A 17,783-nucleotide genomic window follows, 5' to 3' on the forward strand; every position below is an offset into this window, starting at 1 on the left:
TTCAGTAGTTTAGTAGAAGTTTATTTTTTATGTCAAGTCCAGTGTGTGTTTGGCAGGTGGGCTACCACCTCAAGGTCATTCCAGGACCCAGGTTTATAGGCTCCTTCTAACCAGCTGATGGGAGGACAAGAGAGTCCATCGGGAAGACACACCCTCTTCTTACCCACTTCCATTCACACAGCCCTCCCACTCATGTCTATTGGCAGGAACTCAGTCACGTGACCACATCTAAATGCAAGGGAGCATAGCAAATATAGGTTTGCTAAGTGCCCAGGAGGAAAAGGAAGTAGGTTTTATTGAACATGTAACAATCTCTGCCTCAGAATTTGTACCCTGTTGTTCCAGAATAGCTCAGTAACCTTGGATATTTCTGACAAATGCTTATGAATAATTCACTTTGATGCGGTGGAGAAATGCCATATGCTGGCTGTATTTGTGATATCTTCAATTTTCATCTGGGCTACTTTCTTTTTTATAGTAAAACTAGCAGCTCACATTGTTTCACCTGACATTAAATAAAAAATTGCTTTTTACAGACAATTAGTATATTATGATGGCCATTTGGTAAAATGAAGTATTACACGAAGAAAGTCTTGAAGGAATATCAATATATTAGTGGCTATCCCTTTGGAAATAGAAACGCTTTTCACTCTCTTTTCTATCTTCCTGTATTTTCTGAAAAGTTTTAGAATAAGCAGACATATTTTTACAATGAGAAAAATAAAACAATCCTATTTAAAAAAAAAATAGAGAGCAACTTACACAGTGTGTAACTAGTCATATAGGGTATATGTCATATAAAATGCTTTATTTTATTGCTCTTGTGGGTTAGTAAGGCAGATGTTGGTAACATTATTCCCATTTTGCAGATGAAAGAACGAAGCTCAGGTGAAGCAAATGACTTGCCCAAGGACACACAGCCAGAAGCAGCCAATCTGGGACTTGGACCCAGAGCCTATCCTTTCAAATTCTATGTTTTCCCCATAATACCAAGTTGATTTTGACAGCCCAGAAGCAAGATACTGTGTTCCCATTCATAGTTATCAAAGAAGGAAAACGCATGGAAACTTGTTTGCAGTTTCTTCTAGACTCCTCTTAGAAAGACACAAGAGAAGTTTCTTGTGACTTTTGCAACAAAATAACACAGAATTGGGAAAGGGGAAGTGTTGAGTGCTTTTAGGTGAGGGCTTTCTGACAGAGAAATTACAGTGTAGCGTCACCTTCATCGCCTCTATCCACTCGGACAGAGTTTACTTTCTGGGCCCTTGACAGCTCTCTTTTCATATCAAGTATTGGAAAAGTTTCCAGGCCATCTTGTCTCTGCCACATCTGATCCAGATGGCTTTGAACGCTCCACATTTAGTTCCTATTTTGTTTTCACCTCTCAGGGTAAAAAAGAACAGCCTGTAACATTGCTGTGGAGAAATTTCTGGAGCAAACACTGCACGGTGACTGCACAGGAAAGGCAAGGTTGCCACCGCTCTGGTGAGCTAATTAGCCTCTTATAATTGTCATAGCCATCGGAGTCCCCAGCCTGCTGGGTTCTGGGCAGTGGGCTATTTCAGGGGCATCTGGTAGGACCCAGAGAGGAGGACTGGCATGTAGACTGTGAAAGGCACGCCACCAGGCTGCAAGTCTCATTAAGAAAGCCTGCACACACGCTGAAGGGCAGAGACAGAGAGATCCGCTGCATAAGAACCTGTGTTCGGAGCAGGCTGGAAACTGGTCATTAAGTTTCACAAATGGCAGGTCCAATTTGAAGCTAGTGACAGGTAAGGTTAGTGCTAGATAAGCAAATCCAAAGACATTACAGCTTTTATTTCGGCGCCCCAGACTCCCACTTCCTCCCACTATCTCTCCCTTTAACCTTCCTCTTGCTATTACTGCCTCCTTTGGTGTTCTTTCTTCAGTCTTTCCAACAGAGCAAGTTTTAAAGAACTATTGTGGTCATGGTTGGCGGAGGGTGGGACCAATCATTTTGGTGACGAGAGTGTGTTCTTTACTGTTTTAGCAGAGCTTCTTGAGAGCCTGGACTTAATGTAACGAAGTGAGGAAGTTAGAGCTTGACTTTGATCTGTGGCTGAGCAGAGTTGAGGGATAAATTCTCTGGGGTACAGGGTAAGTGTCTGTGTGTCACCAAGAGCAAGCAGGACATAGATCCCCTTCTTTAGATAAGACACAATATTTCTGACCCTATTCCTGAAACTTGAAAACTGTTGAACATACTGCAAACCTTTCTTTCCTAGCTTTATGAATTGTCAAAATCTTAAAAGAGTCACAATAGAAATTATTCATTGATGAGGAAATGAGGTGAAACATACATATTCTAGCCAAGAATGTTTCAGCTCTGTCACACTAGCCACTGGACATGTTGCACACATTTTCTTTAATAATTTGCAGATCTGTCATTAAGTCCAAATTCGAGGGAGAGAAGAACCATCGTGGGCTCTAATTTTTAAAGGAGAGATTTAAGGCAGATGTGCACACCAGATGTTATGGCATGTGACAGTTCACATGCATATTTATGTGAGACTGTTACATTTCATTAGTGGAAAGCCTCTGTTTCCAGAGTGTAGATGATGTGACCAGAGTTTGAAAGAAAAGAGGATTGGCCAGAGTGAGAGCCGGTGCTGAGAGCTGGGGCGGGACGCGCCTCCAAGGGAATGCCAAGGAAATTTTGCCCTTAATCCTTATGTGGAAGAAGCATAAAGAAGAGCAGAGATTTCCTAATCCAGTTCCACTCCCTGGCATATAGTTGGCATTTGTGATTAGAGGGTACCCTGAGCTGAATAAAAGAGATTAAGAGCAGAAGGGCAACTCAGGCATCTCCTGAGTCCTCAGAAACCAAGAGGGTGGTGTCCCCAAAGCTGGAGTGCCCTGGCCAGGAATCCGGCGACCTGGAAAGTCTGGTTTCATAGCTTAAGAGCTGTGGGACTCTGAATAATGCTGTTGAAGCCTTGTGCCTTTACATTGTACAATGGGTGTAAGGTGGTGATGCCTTATACATTGATAACCAACCTGAATTCAATCTATATACATTAGATGAAATATTGTATTACAGGAAATATTCAGGAAATTAAAAATGCAGAGATATCCCACTGGAATTTTTTTTAAGATCCCCCCCCAAAATATTGCATGCCCACATCTGTGAGTACAATTGCCATTTGAGTAATGATTATACTTTACAAAGTGAGGAAGATCAAGTCAGAAGTTCAGAGAAAATGGATTTCTAACTCATGCTCCCTAAAGAAGCATATTTAGATACCCAAATGCTCAGGATTTGGCTGGTCTTATCATATTTTTAATATTGATTCTCATGCTGTAGAAATTGTCATTCAAGGTCATTCCTGAGCACTGGCACATCTGGGTACTTTTAATTGTGAGGTTAAAAGCACCTAGCTCAGCGACACCTGGGTGGCTCAATTGGTTAAGGGTCTGCCTTCAGCTCTGGTCATGATCCCAGGGTCCTGGGATTGAACCCCCCACCCCTTCGGGCTCCCTGCTCAGTGGGGAGCCTGCTTCTCTGTCTGCCTCTGCCTGCTGCTCCCCCTGTTTGTACACTCTCTTTCTCTGTCAAATAAATAAATAAAATCTTAAAAAGCAAACAAACAAAAAACCCCCCAAACAACAAAACACCTAGCTCAGGAAGTATATGCTTACCTCCCTCTACCCTCCTACAGTCTAGTGGAGATCAAGGCCCTGCATTGGGAGGGATGGAGAGGAAGAGGAAAAAAGAACTTTGTGGAATTTTCCTGGGTGTCAGCAGGGTGCTCTGTAGAGAAGTAGGACAGCATGAAGATCTTGGGTATTTAAGGAAGAAAGAGGATAAGAGGTGTGGAAGGAAAGGTGCAGAGGAATTATGGATTGAAATAAAAATATATACTTACCTATTTTCTGAAGCCTTAAAAGATAGTACTTTGGAAAATTAAGCCCCTGCTTTTATTCAGTTTCTCAAATATTTAGGGTTTCTCATCATACCTTAAGTTTTTCAGGCTGATTTTGTTCCTTTGACCTCTAATTGACCTCGCCAATTCTGTGTAGCTTTTGTTTTCCTAACTTTTGCATTCAGATAATTCATTAACACCCATTTGCCCTTGACGCCTTGTCATTACACTTTCACCTGGCTATAACTTTCTTTTCAAATTGCTACTTCCTTTGTTTCCTCAGAAATAGTTTACTATGTGAATGTAACTGTGAATGTAACTATTTCCATATCAGTTGGGAACATCTTGAGCATTTAAGATGTGTAAAGCTTTTTGGATAGAGAATGTCAACTCCTTTGCCTTGTCTAGACGGCTTCCTCATAATCCCCACCTCCCTCTTCCTCAAATTTGGGAAATTTATGATAAATCTCATGATCTCCCCCTCAACCCAGTACTTCACCATTTGATCCCTAAAGCTTTGTTTACTTCTCTCTGCTTCGATCTCCCTCTCCTGAAGGCATTCTTTTTACAAACCCACTGCCCTACTCCTTCCCGAGGGCAGCAGGTAGTGCTGGGAGGTGATAACTTCCCAAGGGGACACTCTGCTACCCTGGAGTGCTGAGTCAGCCTCCCCACCCTCGCCCAGGCTCAGCTATGAGGTTATTCACTATAGCTGGCATGGATTTGGTCACCGTGTGGCGGACACTGTTTGCAGTATTTCACGCGCATTCAAGCCAGATGACAACCCTATCACGTAGATATTGTTGTAGTTATTACCCCCACTTTGTAGAAGTGGACACTGAGTCCCAATAGTCATAAGTGACTTCTCAAAGTCATAGGGCTAGTAGGTAGAGGAGCTGGGCTAGGAATGCAAATGATTTGGCTCTCACACCAGAACCTTGAGCTGTTTGTTACCTTTTTATGTGAATACATTTTAATCTTCTGCTATTGTTCCTGTCTCCAAAGTAGATTCAGTTTGCATAACATGTTGATATGGTCTGGCAACTTCAGGAAAGCTTACTTTGACTGACTGTGGAATCATACAAGAATAAAATGTTTTGCAAATGGCAGGGGACAGGGGAAATACCAAGAAATGAAATGAAAGAGCTACTGACTTAATGGGATACTTGAGGCCTTAGAGGACAGACCAGACCAATATATAAAAGAGTTGCTTGATCTTAACCACTGATAAAAGTACAAATAGAGGGGCCCCTAGGGATGCAGTCAGCTGAGCATCTGGCTCTGGGTTTCAGCTCAGGTCATGATCTCAGGGTCCTAAGATGGAGCCCCACACTGGGCTCCACACTCAGGGCAGAGTCTGCTGAAGTTTCTCTCTCTTTCTCCCTCTGCCCCTCCCTGCTCGCGTACACACATTCTCTCTCTGAAAGAAATACATAAAGCGTAAAAAATAAAAAGTTAAAGGACAGCTGAAAAAAGGGAGATGGAGCTTTACTAGCACAGAGTGACCAGGTAACCAAGAAATCTCACAAAGGAAGATATACATAACCCAGAGAGCAAACTGAATTATATTCTATTTGTTCATTCATTTAACAAATATTGTGCCCCAGGGGGAAATCAGGCTGGGGGAAAACAGGGAAAATGGACAGACATCCTGGCGCTTAGTGAATATACTCCCTAGTGGGAGTATAGATAAGATAAATAAGGCAAGCCAACATGATATTTATCGTGTCTGCTGGCACTAAATGCTATAGAAGACATAAAAATAGGGAATGATAAGAGGGTTGTGGTTGAAAGAGGGGGTGGGGGAAGTGAGGGAAGGTGAATTTGAATAAAGACCTAAATGCAGTAAGAAAGTAAGTCACATGGATAACTGATAGAAAATTATTTCAGGCAGCTGACTCTCAAGTTCAAAGTCTTGCAGCAGGAAGATGCCCCAGGTTTGAGGAATACCATGGAGCCAGAGTAGCTGAAGAAGAGAAAGCAAGGGTGGAAGTAACAGCAGATGAACTCGACAGTAGTCATGAGGGCCTGATATTGTAAAATCTTCAGGCTGTGATTAGGACTTGGATGGAAAATGACTCTCCTAGAACCATGCTAGATAAAAACATGTATTGAGAGGTGCCTCCTTAACCAGGCAGAGAGTATATAATAAGAACAAATGTGGGTACCATCCTCTAAAAATAACTGTGGACACATTGGGAAGATCAAATAAAGCACTTCAACAATTATTAGGTGAGTAGCTTCCAGTTGTCAGATTCTATCAGCTTAATCCAGCAAATAACTACTCTAAACTCTAAATAAAATATAAAAGGCAGCAATTTGAAATAATAGAGAATGATTTTAAAAAAGGGGGGGGGCAAGAAACTGGAGCAGAATCCACTGAGCAAGATTCTTCTTTACAGGCTTTACCCAACCCAACCCCCTGTACCACCCCTAGAGCATTTCCCAGTTCTCATGGAGTGTTCCAGATAGAGTTCAAGCAGAAAAGCACAGTCCTATTGGCCTGAGGAGTCAGAGGATGTAGTGTGGGGCTGCCAGAGTGGCTGGAAATTGATTGGGGGAGAAGAGTGATCCTAGGAAGGACAGAACCATGGGGTGGGGGAGCCCCCACATCTGTGTATAAATTCCCCTTCAATCCTGGCTGACCCCTGGATCTGGAAAAGGCAAGATTTCCAAGGATCTCAAGGGAGGAAACAGCTGGAGAGTTCAAAGAGATTTCAGCAGCTGCGCTAGAGTGATGTAGGGATATCTGAGGCCCAGCAAGATGGAGAGACTTAGAAAATACCTTAGGATTTACACTGAAACCCCAGAAGGACCATATCCTGGGACTAAAAGATTCACTCTGGGTGAATTTATTATGATGTGACCAAGGCTATCCTAGGGATGTCCTGAGGAAGGGACTAACGCAACCATATTTGGTAAAATCATCCCTCTGCCTCCTATTCGGAGACTGGATGTAGGAGTCAAAAGTGAAAGTGGGAACCTATTGCTGTTGTCCAGGAGAGATATGAATGTCCTCAGGACTAGGACAGCAGCTGTGGGAAGTGGTGAGGAGGGGTAGCATTTGGTACTTGCTTTGAAGATTGACAGAACTTACTGGGGACTTGGATATGGATGTGGGAGGGGGGCAGAAAAGTCAAGCACATTTTTTCCTCATTTTTAAATGCTTGTATTTTTAATTTTTTTAGATTTTATTTTATTTAAATTCAATTAACTGATATATGGTATATTATTAGCTTCAGAGGTAGAGGTCAGTGATTCATCAGTTGCATCTAACAGCCAGTGCTCATTACATCATGTGCCCTCCTTATTGCCCATCACCCAGTCATCATCATCCAGTTATCCCATCCTTCTACCCCGGCCCCTCCAGCAACCCTCAGTTCATTTCTATAGGTAAGAGTCTCTTGTGGTTTATCTTCCTTTATGATTTCTTCTTATTTTAGAAAGAATTAATTTTATTTCTAGGATAGTTAACATACAGTGTTATGTTAGTTTCAGGTGTACAATATAATGATTCAACAATTCTATGCATTACTCAGTCCTCATCATGAGAAGTTTATCTTAATCCACTTTTATCTATTTCAGCCATCCCCCATCCACTTGTTTCTCTTTATCTTTATTTGTTTTGATTCTTAAATTCCATATCTGAGTGAAATCATAAGGTATTTATTTGTATTTCTATTACTGACTTACTTTACTTAGCTTTATACCCTCTAGATCCATCCATGTCATTGTAAATGGCAAGATTTCATTTAATTGGATAGAGCTCTTTAAATGCCCTGAGAGCACAGGGCAGGTCCCGATGTTTAGAATATTGCCATCTGCAGGCAAGCCCTTGGAGTCACCTGCTATGGGAGTTAACAGCTACAGGAAAAAAGAGTACCAGGAACTCAATAAACCTCAGCGGGGAGTGTCTCCCTGTGGGAAAAATAAGAGGATAGGAGCAAAGCCAAAGCAGGTAAAGAGGTCAGCCATCTGCTGCTGGGAAAAGAGGTTATGTTCCCCCTTCTCCTTGGCTCCCAACACCTCACTTTTGTATTTCCTTATTTACAATAGCTGTTGGCCTCTTTTACCAATAGGGATGGTGGCCTAAAATACCCCAAAATAGGCCTTTCCTGCTGTGACTTAGTCATAGTGGATTGAAGGATTTCATTCAAACGTATACTGTTTTACTTTTTTGGGGGGGGGGGGATAATTTACTCACTTGACCAGCACTTTATCTCTGATTTTATTTTAGACTTGCTAGAAAATAGTAAACTAAAAGGTATTTTGGAGTCCTCCCAAGTAAAAATCTACAGAATGACTGGGCATTTGGTAAGTGGTGATTTTAAGGGGGTAACTTTTAACTCCAAGCTTCTTATGTCAGGATTCATTCACATAAGAGAATCCCTCCAGGGACACCTGGGTGGCTCGGTCAGTTAAGCGTCTGCCATCGGCTCAGGTCATGATCCCAGGGTCCTAGGATCGAGTCTTGTATTGGGCTTCTTGCTCAACAGGGAGCCTGTTTCTCCCTCTGTCCGCTGCTCCCCCTGCTTGTGCTGGCACATGTGCATGCGCTTTCTCTCTCTGACAAATAAATAAATAAAATTTTTTAAAAATCCCTTTGAGTGATTTGAGTTTCCTTCTTCACTGGTATGCAAGGTCTTGGATGCCACAATTTTTTATCATGTTTATCTTTCCTCCCCTATGATTTAATAAAGTAACTGAACATGTTAATTGATAAACAAATGATCCTTTAATTAAAATTGAAATTTACATTGTTTTGTTTGTTTCTTAATTTAGTTTTAGCTTGTTTTTAAATAGTACTGATAGTTTTTTTTTTTTCTTAAGCATGTATTTCATTATTTGGGTTTTTTAAAATTAATTTATTTATTTTAGAGCACATGCGCATGGGAGATCCTTAGTGGGAGGGGCAGAGGGAGACGGAGAGAGAGATTCTCAAGGAGACTCCATGTGGAGTGCAGAGCCCAACGGGGGGCTTGATTTCACAACCCTGAGATCAAGACCTGAGCCGAAACCAAGAGTCAGACATTTAACCAACTGAGCCACCCAGATACCCCTATTTCATGATTTCTAAAACTCATACTATTCAGTCTTCTTTGTTCTTAGAGCAACTTTGGGTGGGATTGGGCCTCAATGCTTTTCTGTTGGTAGTTTTTGTGCAAACCTAGTTTCCTTAAACATTTGGTAGCAGAGTGAGTTTAGAGGGATTTTGCAACTACACAGAACTCTATTTTTATGTAGTGTTACCTTAAGGCAACTCGCTTTCTGAAATATTCTGACCCAGTCCACCTTGCTCATTTTATGAGGACAATCCTTTCCTTTCTTTCTTTCTTTTTTTTTTTTGGCCTATCTTGCTAAATTCTGCTTTCACTTCCAACAGTTTTTTTCTTTAGGGTGGAGACTTGTCCTGCAAGAGAGCCACTGTGGGTCAGTTTTGAGAGCTCATAAAAGGTTACACTGCTCCAGCCCCCAGGCCTTAGGGGAAAGCACGGATGGGGGTAAGGGGCTTGCATCCACCTGCTGTTAGAAAGGGCAGCACAGCTCTCAGCTTTAACTGTTGTCCTCACATTAGCACTCTGTGCTTTTCAGTGAAATGCTGAAGCAGTTTGGGGGTTCTCTTGTCCTTCCGGCCCCCTCTGTGGCTCCCTCTGCTTTCTCTGGCACAGGCGCCAATACACACATGTGTGCCAATAACACACTGGTATGCCACTGATGATCTGTCCCCACTTGCTTGTATTTCAGGATTGCTAAGAACACTTCATCCCTTGATTTTGTTGTTGTAAAGGTGTCCAAGGACTTTTGGGTTTGCTATCTCATTACTTTCTCAGGGGAGAAAAGTGTGTGTGTGTGTGTGTGTGTGTGTGTGTGTATGTGTGTGTGTGTGTCAGTAGGGAGTAGTGAGTAGGGAGCAATTTGTGAAGCTCCTCAACCTATGCTGCCACCACAGCAACTGTTTTTCCAGAATCTCCTTGAAGAAGTATTTTATTTTATTTTTTATTAATATATAACATATTATTTGTTCCAGGAGTATATGTCTGTGAATCATCAGGCTTACACAATTCACAGCACTCACCATAGCACATATGCTCCCCCATGTCCATCACCCAGCCACCCCATCCCTCCTACCACCCTCCTCCTTGAAGAGGTTTTTAAATCAAATAAATACACACCCAGGAAAAGAAACATCTCTGTCTTGCTGGCATCACCCATCAGATTTTGGATTCACTGAATCATCACAGTTGTATAAGCCACTTCCTTAAAGTCTCCTGAAAGATATGCAGGTAGGTAGGTTGGTAGAGATAAAGATATGTGGAAATATATCTTCTTTTCATTTTATTTCTCTCAAGAATCCTGACTAATGGGGGCGCCTGGGTGGCTCAGTGGGTTAATAAGCCTCTGCCTTCGGCTCGGGTCATGATCTCAGGGTTCTGGGATCGAGTCCCGCATCGGGCTCTCTGCTTGTCAGGGAGCCTGCTTTCTCCTCTCTCTCTCTCTCTCTCTCTCTCTCTGTCTGCCTCTCTGCCTACTTGTGATCTCTCTCTGTCAAATAAATAAATAAAATATTAAAAAAAAAAAAAAGAATCCTGACTAATGGACCACACAAAAATGAAAACCCAGAGTACGTGTAAAACATCTTCATGCTCAGTCTTACCTTTTATCTTTCAACCACTGCTTTTATCGTTCTGGAGCATGTCTAGAATGTGTTTTTTGGAGCAGCTCCTGAGAAAGAGGGATCTTTCACTGAAGCCTCGAAACTTTCCTATTTTCCTATTTCCTTAAAGGTCCAGGGCACAAAATGATATTTTAACACTTTTTCAGCATGCAAAAATTCATGAAACATCAAACCACAGAATCACAGTGTTTTAAGATTTAGTGCCAATTTCCTTCCACCATAATATAGTTCCCATGAGGATTTTTTTTCTCCCAGAAGCCAAAATTTTCTACAATCTAGATCCTCATTATTATTGGTAACTAAAGAACAGTGGATTGTAAGTATTAGCTGGAGAGAAATAGAAAGACTTGATGGTGTCTTCTTCCAAATGCCAATTCAATAAATGCCATTAGTCCTATGTCAACTTCCTAACTGAACACTCAGTCAGGAGAAATGTTTCAGGAAGAGGTTAATAGTGATATTAGAAGTTTTGCATCCTGATGTGGAACTAGGTAGTATTTGTTTTCCCTCAGCTTTCAGAAGAGATTTTCCCTTCTTTTGGGAACTAACATCTAAAATATTCCTATCTCATAAGAAGGTGTAGAACTGAGCTTAGGAGGCAACTCTAGCTCCCATGCCTTACCTAGAGCCCACCTAATTGTCTTCTATATGTGGAATATGGTGAAGTAAGATACTAGCAAGAAAAAGATGGTACAAATATGGTGTGGCCACTTAAGCAAATCCGCTTCTACTTCAACACAGCCCTCATCGTGGGAAAATGGAAGGGGAGAGGGAAGAAGGGAATGATGGGAAGAAGTAACAGAACAGATGGAGACAGGGTGATTGAAAATAAACTGGCATCAGAACAGAAGTACAGTTTCTTTTTTTTTTTTTCTAAGATTTTATTTATTTATTTGAGAGAGAAAGTTCACATGTAGGCAGAAAGGCAGGAAGAGAGAGAGTGAGAGAGAGAAGCAGGCTCCCTGCTGAGCAAAGAGCCTGATGCGGGGCTCGATCCCAGGACCCTGAGATCATGACCTGAGCTGAAGGCAGCAGCTTAACCCACTGAGCCACCCAGGTGCCCCAGAAGTATCACAATTCAAAGTTATTCCCAATACCTGGAGAGTGCTGAAAAGATATTAATTGGTTAGAATTGGAAGCTCTTAAGTGCAGAGATTCTCTGTCTTCAGTGACCGTTATAACCCTCATTACAATGAATGTGTATCTATATAGTGTTAGCCATAGAGTGAGGACTAAAAATTCACCTTATAAATCCCCCCAAATATTCTGATTTCATTTGCTTCATACATTAATTCTTTGCTATAATACAGGGTAATATTGATAAGTTCATTTTTCTATTGCAAAATTTCCACTTAGAACATAGTATCTTGGGGCGCCTGGGTGGCTCAGTGGGTTGGACTTCTGCCTTCTGCTCAGGTCATGATCTCAGGGTCCAGGGATCGAGACCACATCGGGCTCTCCACTCAGCGGGTAGACTGTTTCCCTCTCCTGCTCTGCCTGCTTCTCTGTTTACTTGTGATCTCTCTGTCAAATAAATAAATAAATAACATTTAAAAAAAAAAAAAAGAAGAAGATAGTATCTTGCAATTTTCTGAATTCTATTTTGGTCATCCTGTTTAAAATTTGTTATTATATTAGAAGTAATACCCAATTTGTTTCCTGAGAAATTTTCAACCATCTGGACTTCAAGTAATTGATATTTTCCTACCCAGTGGAATTCTCTGTAGGTGTCTGTGAATATGAGTTAGTCATCTGATAGTTTTGTTGTATAATCTATAAAATTGGTTATCACTTGGGGCACCTGGGTGGCTCAGTGGGTTAAAGCCTCTGCCTTCAGCTCGGGTCATGATCTCAGGGTCCTGGGATCGAGCCCCGAATCGGGCTCTCTGCTTAGCAAGGAGCCTGCTTCCTTCTCTCTCTCTGCCTGCCTCTCTGCCTACTTGTGATCTCTGTCAAATAAATAAATAAAATCTTAAAAAAAATTGGTTATCACTTATGGTAAGGAATATAAAAAAAAACTCCCCTGTTTCTATAGCCATGTAAATTCTGGAGATGTTTTTCAGCAAGTTGGTCTCCTAAATTATTCCCTGGTTGTAACTGACAAAGCTCAGGATGATCTATTGATTAAACTAGTTTATTAAGAAGATGTTTGGTGATTTGATGGAAAAGGAGAACTGAGACTCTGTAAAGGAGCAATCCCATGGCTAAAATTTAACAACTGTTTATTGAGTGAATGGTATATGAAAGACACTGAACTAAACTCTTTGAGAAATGGCAGATGAATTAGACAAGAGTCCTGTCCTTCTCAAGGAAAAACTGAAAGTAAATGAATATAATAAGGAAATGAAAATAGGAGTGGAACAGTAAGCAGGTGAAACTTAGAAGGAAAAAAAAGAAGAAAAGAAAAGTGCATTCTGACACATAAAAAACCTAAGGCATTCTTAGCAAAGAGTAAGAGTACTTTACTAATTTTTATTAACTTCAGGATATTGAAAGTAATTTAATCTAATGGAAAATACCCATGCTTAACCATCATTTAGCAGTGGCTTCAAATGCTGGCTGAAGAATGAACCAGAAACCTCTAATTTTATAAAGCTCCCCTAACATGTTCTGTTAAGTTGCCAAGTTGGGTACCACCACCATAGCATCTGACTAAGGGGAAAAAAAACAGTCTGATATCAAATTCCCCACTGACAAAAAACTCACTACCTTGCCAGGAAGCATATTTCTTCCTTGGGTAACTGTAGCATAGGATATTCTTTATGGTTCTGAGTGAATATTTCCCCATGAAATTTCAATTTATTCATCCTTGTTCTATGCTTGAAGTCAGATAATGCAAGTTCAATCCTTGTTTTCTCCTATGATGTCTTCTATGCATTTTACTTTTAGGTCTATGATCCATCTTAGTTAATTTATGTGACAAATGTAAGATCTGTGTCTTAATTCATTTATTTTTATACATGGAAGTCTGGTTTTTCTAACACTGCTGAAAAAACTTGTTTTTCTCCGTTCTTGTTAAAGATCAATTGACTATCTCTATGGGGGTCTATTTCTGTGATCTCTATTCCAAGCCATTGATCTTTTGTCTTTCTACACTGTCTTGATTACTGTAGCTTAGTACTAATTCTTGAAGTCAGGTATTACTGGTCCTCTGACTTTGTTCTCCTCCTCCGATATAGTGTTTGCTGTTCTAGGTCATTTGCCTTTCCCTATTAACTTTAGGATCAGTTTGTCAATATCAACACCATAACTTACGGAGATTTTGATTGAAATTGCATTGAATCTAAAGATCAGTTTGGAGAAAACTGATATCTTGACATTATTGAGTCTTCCTATCCATGAACATTAAATCTCTCCATTTATTTAGTTCTTCTATGTTTCTTTGACCAGAACTTTGTAGATGTTTGTACATATTCTTTAGATCTATACCTATTAAATTTTGGAGGGTGCTAATGTAAATGGTATTGTGTTTTTAATTTCAAATTCCACTTGTTTATTGCTGGCATATAGATCGGCAATTAATGTTTGCATATTAGCCTTATATTCTGCAACATTGCTATAACCACTTATTGTAAGAGTTTTTGGTCAGTTCTTTCAGATTTCTACATAGATAATCATGTCATCTGTGACCAAAACAATCTTATTTTTTAACTTCACAGTGTGTACACCTTTAATTGTATTTTCTTGTCTTACTGCATTAGCTAGGACTTAGAGTACAATGCTGAAAGAGTGGTGAGAAGGAACATCCTTGCCTTATTCCTGATATTAGCAGGTAAGCTTCTAGTTTCTCTGCATTAAGTATGTTGTTAGCTGTAGTTTTTTGTTTCTGTTTTGATATTATTTATCAAGATGAAAAAGTTACCTTCTATTCCTGGGTTGCTGAGAGGTTTTATCATGAATGACTGTTGGATTTTACCACATGCTTTTACTATATTATCAATGTGATCATGAGCTATTTCATCTTTAGCCTATTGATGTGCTAGATTACATTAATTGATTTTCAGATATGAACTAGCTTTACATACCTGGTTTAAATCTCAGTTGGTTCTGGTATATAATTCTTTTTATACATTGTTGAATTTGATTCATTAAAATATTATTGAGGACTTTGCATCTATGTTTGCAAGAGATATTGGCCTATGGTTGTCTTGTGGTATCTTGCCTGGTTTTGGTGTTTTGGTAATGCTGGCCCTGTAGAATGAGTCAGGGAGTACCTCCTCTGCTTCTACCTTCTGAAGAGACTGTAGAGAATTGGTATAATTTCTTCCTTAAGTATTTAGTAAAATTCACCATTTAACCATCTGGGCATGGTACTTTTTCATTTGGAATATTATTAGCTATTCATTTAATTTCTTTTATAAATATAGGCCTATTCAGATTGCCTATTTACACTTATACTTTTGGCAGGGGGAGGGGAGGTCAAAGGGAGAGGGAAAGACAGAATCTTAAGCAGGCTCCACGCCCAGCACAGAGCCTGACATAGGGCTCAATCTCACAACACTAAGATCATGACCTGAGCTGAAATCAAGAGGTGGACGCTTAACCTACTAAGCCACCCAGCACCCCTAGACTTACTTTTTAAAAGCACAATCTTAATCTCGTCACTGCTGTACCTAACATTTTTTTTAATGACCACTCATTGCTCTTAGGATAAAGTCCTAAACCCTGAAGATGGACAGTATCCTATATGATCTTGCCCCTCTTTCCTCTGTAGGTTCTGTCTCACATTTGCTTCCCAGATCACAACTTCATACATCTTTTTTTAGTTCCTTAAAGGTTGAAGGTTGAATCCTCAGGGATTTTGCCCCTCATCTTTCATGTATCTACAGTGTCCTTCTCCCAGATTCCTTTACCTAGGTAAAAGGAAAGGCACTGGCTCATCCTTCAGATCTTTGCTATACTTTCTTTGTGTATCCCCTTCATGGTACCCATCAAAATGGAATTAACTGCTTATTGTCTTTATTTGTTTAATGCTTATCTTCCCTATAAGTTCAATGAAGACTCTATTTGTCTTGTCCACTCCTGCTCTACACTTGACACAAATGAACAATATATATTAGTCATGTAACAAATATTTGTTGAAAATATAATTCTCATTCTGTTTCTATGGAGAAGTACTTACATTATCTTCCATATATGGATGAGGAAACTGAGGCATAGGAGGAGCAGGTAAATGGTTCAGTTGCATTACCAGTAAATCAGAAGGACGGGTGGAAAACCAAGTCTGTGACTCTGGTCCCCATCTTATCAAAAACTGTACTAGAGAAGGGTTTACATAGACCGGCCCTCAGGGGATCCTAAAGAAGCTTAAATTTCATTATAAATTATCGATTGGTGGGTTTTCAGAAAATGGAGGATCCGTAAATGTTATGCACTTCTTTTTTTTTTTTTTAAGATTTTATTTATTTATTTGACAGAGAGAGAGTAAGAGATCACAAGCAGGCAGGTGGGTGGGAGGGGAGGGAATCAGGCTCCCTGCTGAGCAGAAAGGCAGATTCTGCCTGGATCCCAGACCCTGAGATCATGACCTGAACTGAAGGCACAGGCTTAACGTTCTGAGCCACCCAGGCTCCCCATGTTATGCACTTCTTAAAATATTATGGTTCACAAATAATTTCAAGAACCATTTTCATAGAGAATCATTTTAAAGTGTCATCATTTGTTTTTCAGCCTGTGTAGGTAAGTCTGGTCAGTATTGTACTCAGAGCAAAGGAAAATCAAAAATCTTTTTTTTTTAATTTTATATATTTATTGGACAGAGAGAGAGATCACAAGTAGGCAGAGAGGCAGGCAGAGAGAGAGGGAGAAGCAGGCTCCCTGCTGAGCAGAGAGCCCGATGTGGGGCTCGATCCCAGGACTCTGAGATCATGACCTGAGCTGAAGGCAGAGGCTTAACCCACTGAGCCACCCAGGTGCCCCAAAAATCTTACTGAGAAATATCATAATAATGGTTTTGACTTTGGGGGGAAAGTAGTACAAAAATCATTTATTTTGGGGGCGCCTGGGTGGCTCAGTGGATTAAAGCCTCTGCCTTCAGCTCAGGTCATGATCTCAGGGTCCTGGGATCGAGCCCCGCATCGGGCTCTCTGCTCGGCAGGGAGCTTGCTTCCTCCTCTCTCTCTCTCTGCCTGCCTCTCTGCCTACTTGTGATCTCTATCTGTCAAATAAAATAAAATCTTAAAAAAAAAATCATTTATTTTGTTTAAAAAATTTAAATACTACTTTAAGAAGGGGTAGGTTTTCCTGTGAGAATTTTCAGTAGTATTTCAAACTAATTGATGCTAACCAGCAATTTAAATCACATAAAGAACTTCAAGAGGAGAATTGAGAGGGTTTTTTTTTTTAATCTATTTTTCACTATTTCATAAATAAGTGGGGTTTGATATTTGTTAGAAAGAAGTGACATTTTATATAGAAAGAGGTCAAAGAGAACGATGTCTCCTCAGCAGTTAAAAGCATAAACATTTTAAGCAATAATTATGAACAATTAAGTAATTGCCTTAGAGTGTTTGGACCCTGGCCTTTTTGTATAAGCTCCAGCAAAAGCCTTGCTAGAGGGGAAATGGTTTGGTGATCAAAGTCTTTAAACCAAACCTCGGATCAAATCCCCTCAAGAATCAGGGAAATGGATTTCTGCATCTCTGGAAATGAGCCAGAGACATTGAGAGCTGATTCTCATTTTTCCTTCCAGAGGAGGACTTTGCTAGCGGTTTAATTGCATCAAGAAAACATTAGTGCCTTACATACATAAACAGTCCCTTGAAAGGAAATGCGTATATTGGGAGTGTTTGGTCTTTCAGGATGGAAGTATTAATCCCAGGCATAAAACTTCTGTTGTGTAACAAGAATAGTGATTTTTTTACTTCCAGCTGGTCCTTCCCGATACTGAGAATGTTCCCTGAAATTTGTCCCGTTAGGGCACAGCCATACTGAGACATGTCGCATTAGTTCCTGCACTACCTGGTCTCCTCTTAAAAATTTTGTAGACTTGGTTAAATAAGCTGGGCAGTTTATAGGGGGATATATGTGTTATCTCCTTCCACTGTATGCAACCCACCTGAAACCCTACGGAAGCCAAAATTTCACAATGAGATCCCCCGTCTTTCTCTCCTCCCCATTCCTTCTGGCTGTTGCTCAGCAAGTACCTACATAACCAGAGATAGAATTCAGAGTTGTATCTGCTATATTCCTAAACTGGTTGCACAATCACTCCTCTTCCCTGT

The sequence above is a fragment of the Enhydra lutris genome, unplaced genomic scaffold, assembly GCF_002288905.1.
Source record: "Enhydra lutris kenyoni isolate GAN:26980312 unplaced genomic scaffold, ASM228890v2 scaffoldscaffold8, whole genome shotgun sequence".
NCBI classification, from domain to species: Eukaryota; Metazoa; Chordata; class Mammalia; order Carnivora; family Mustelidae; genus Enhydra; species Enhydra lutris.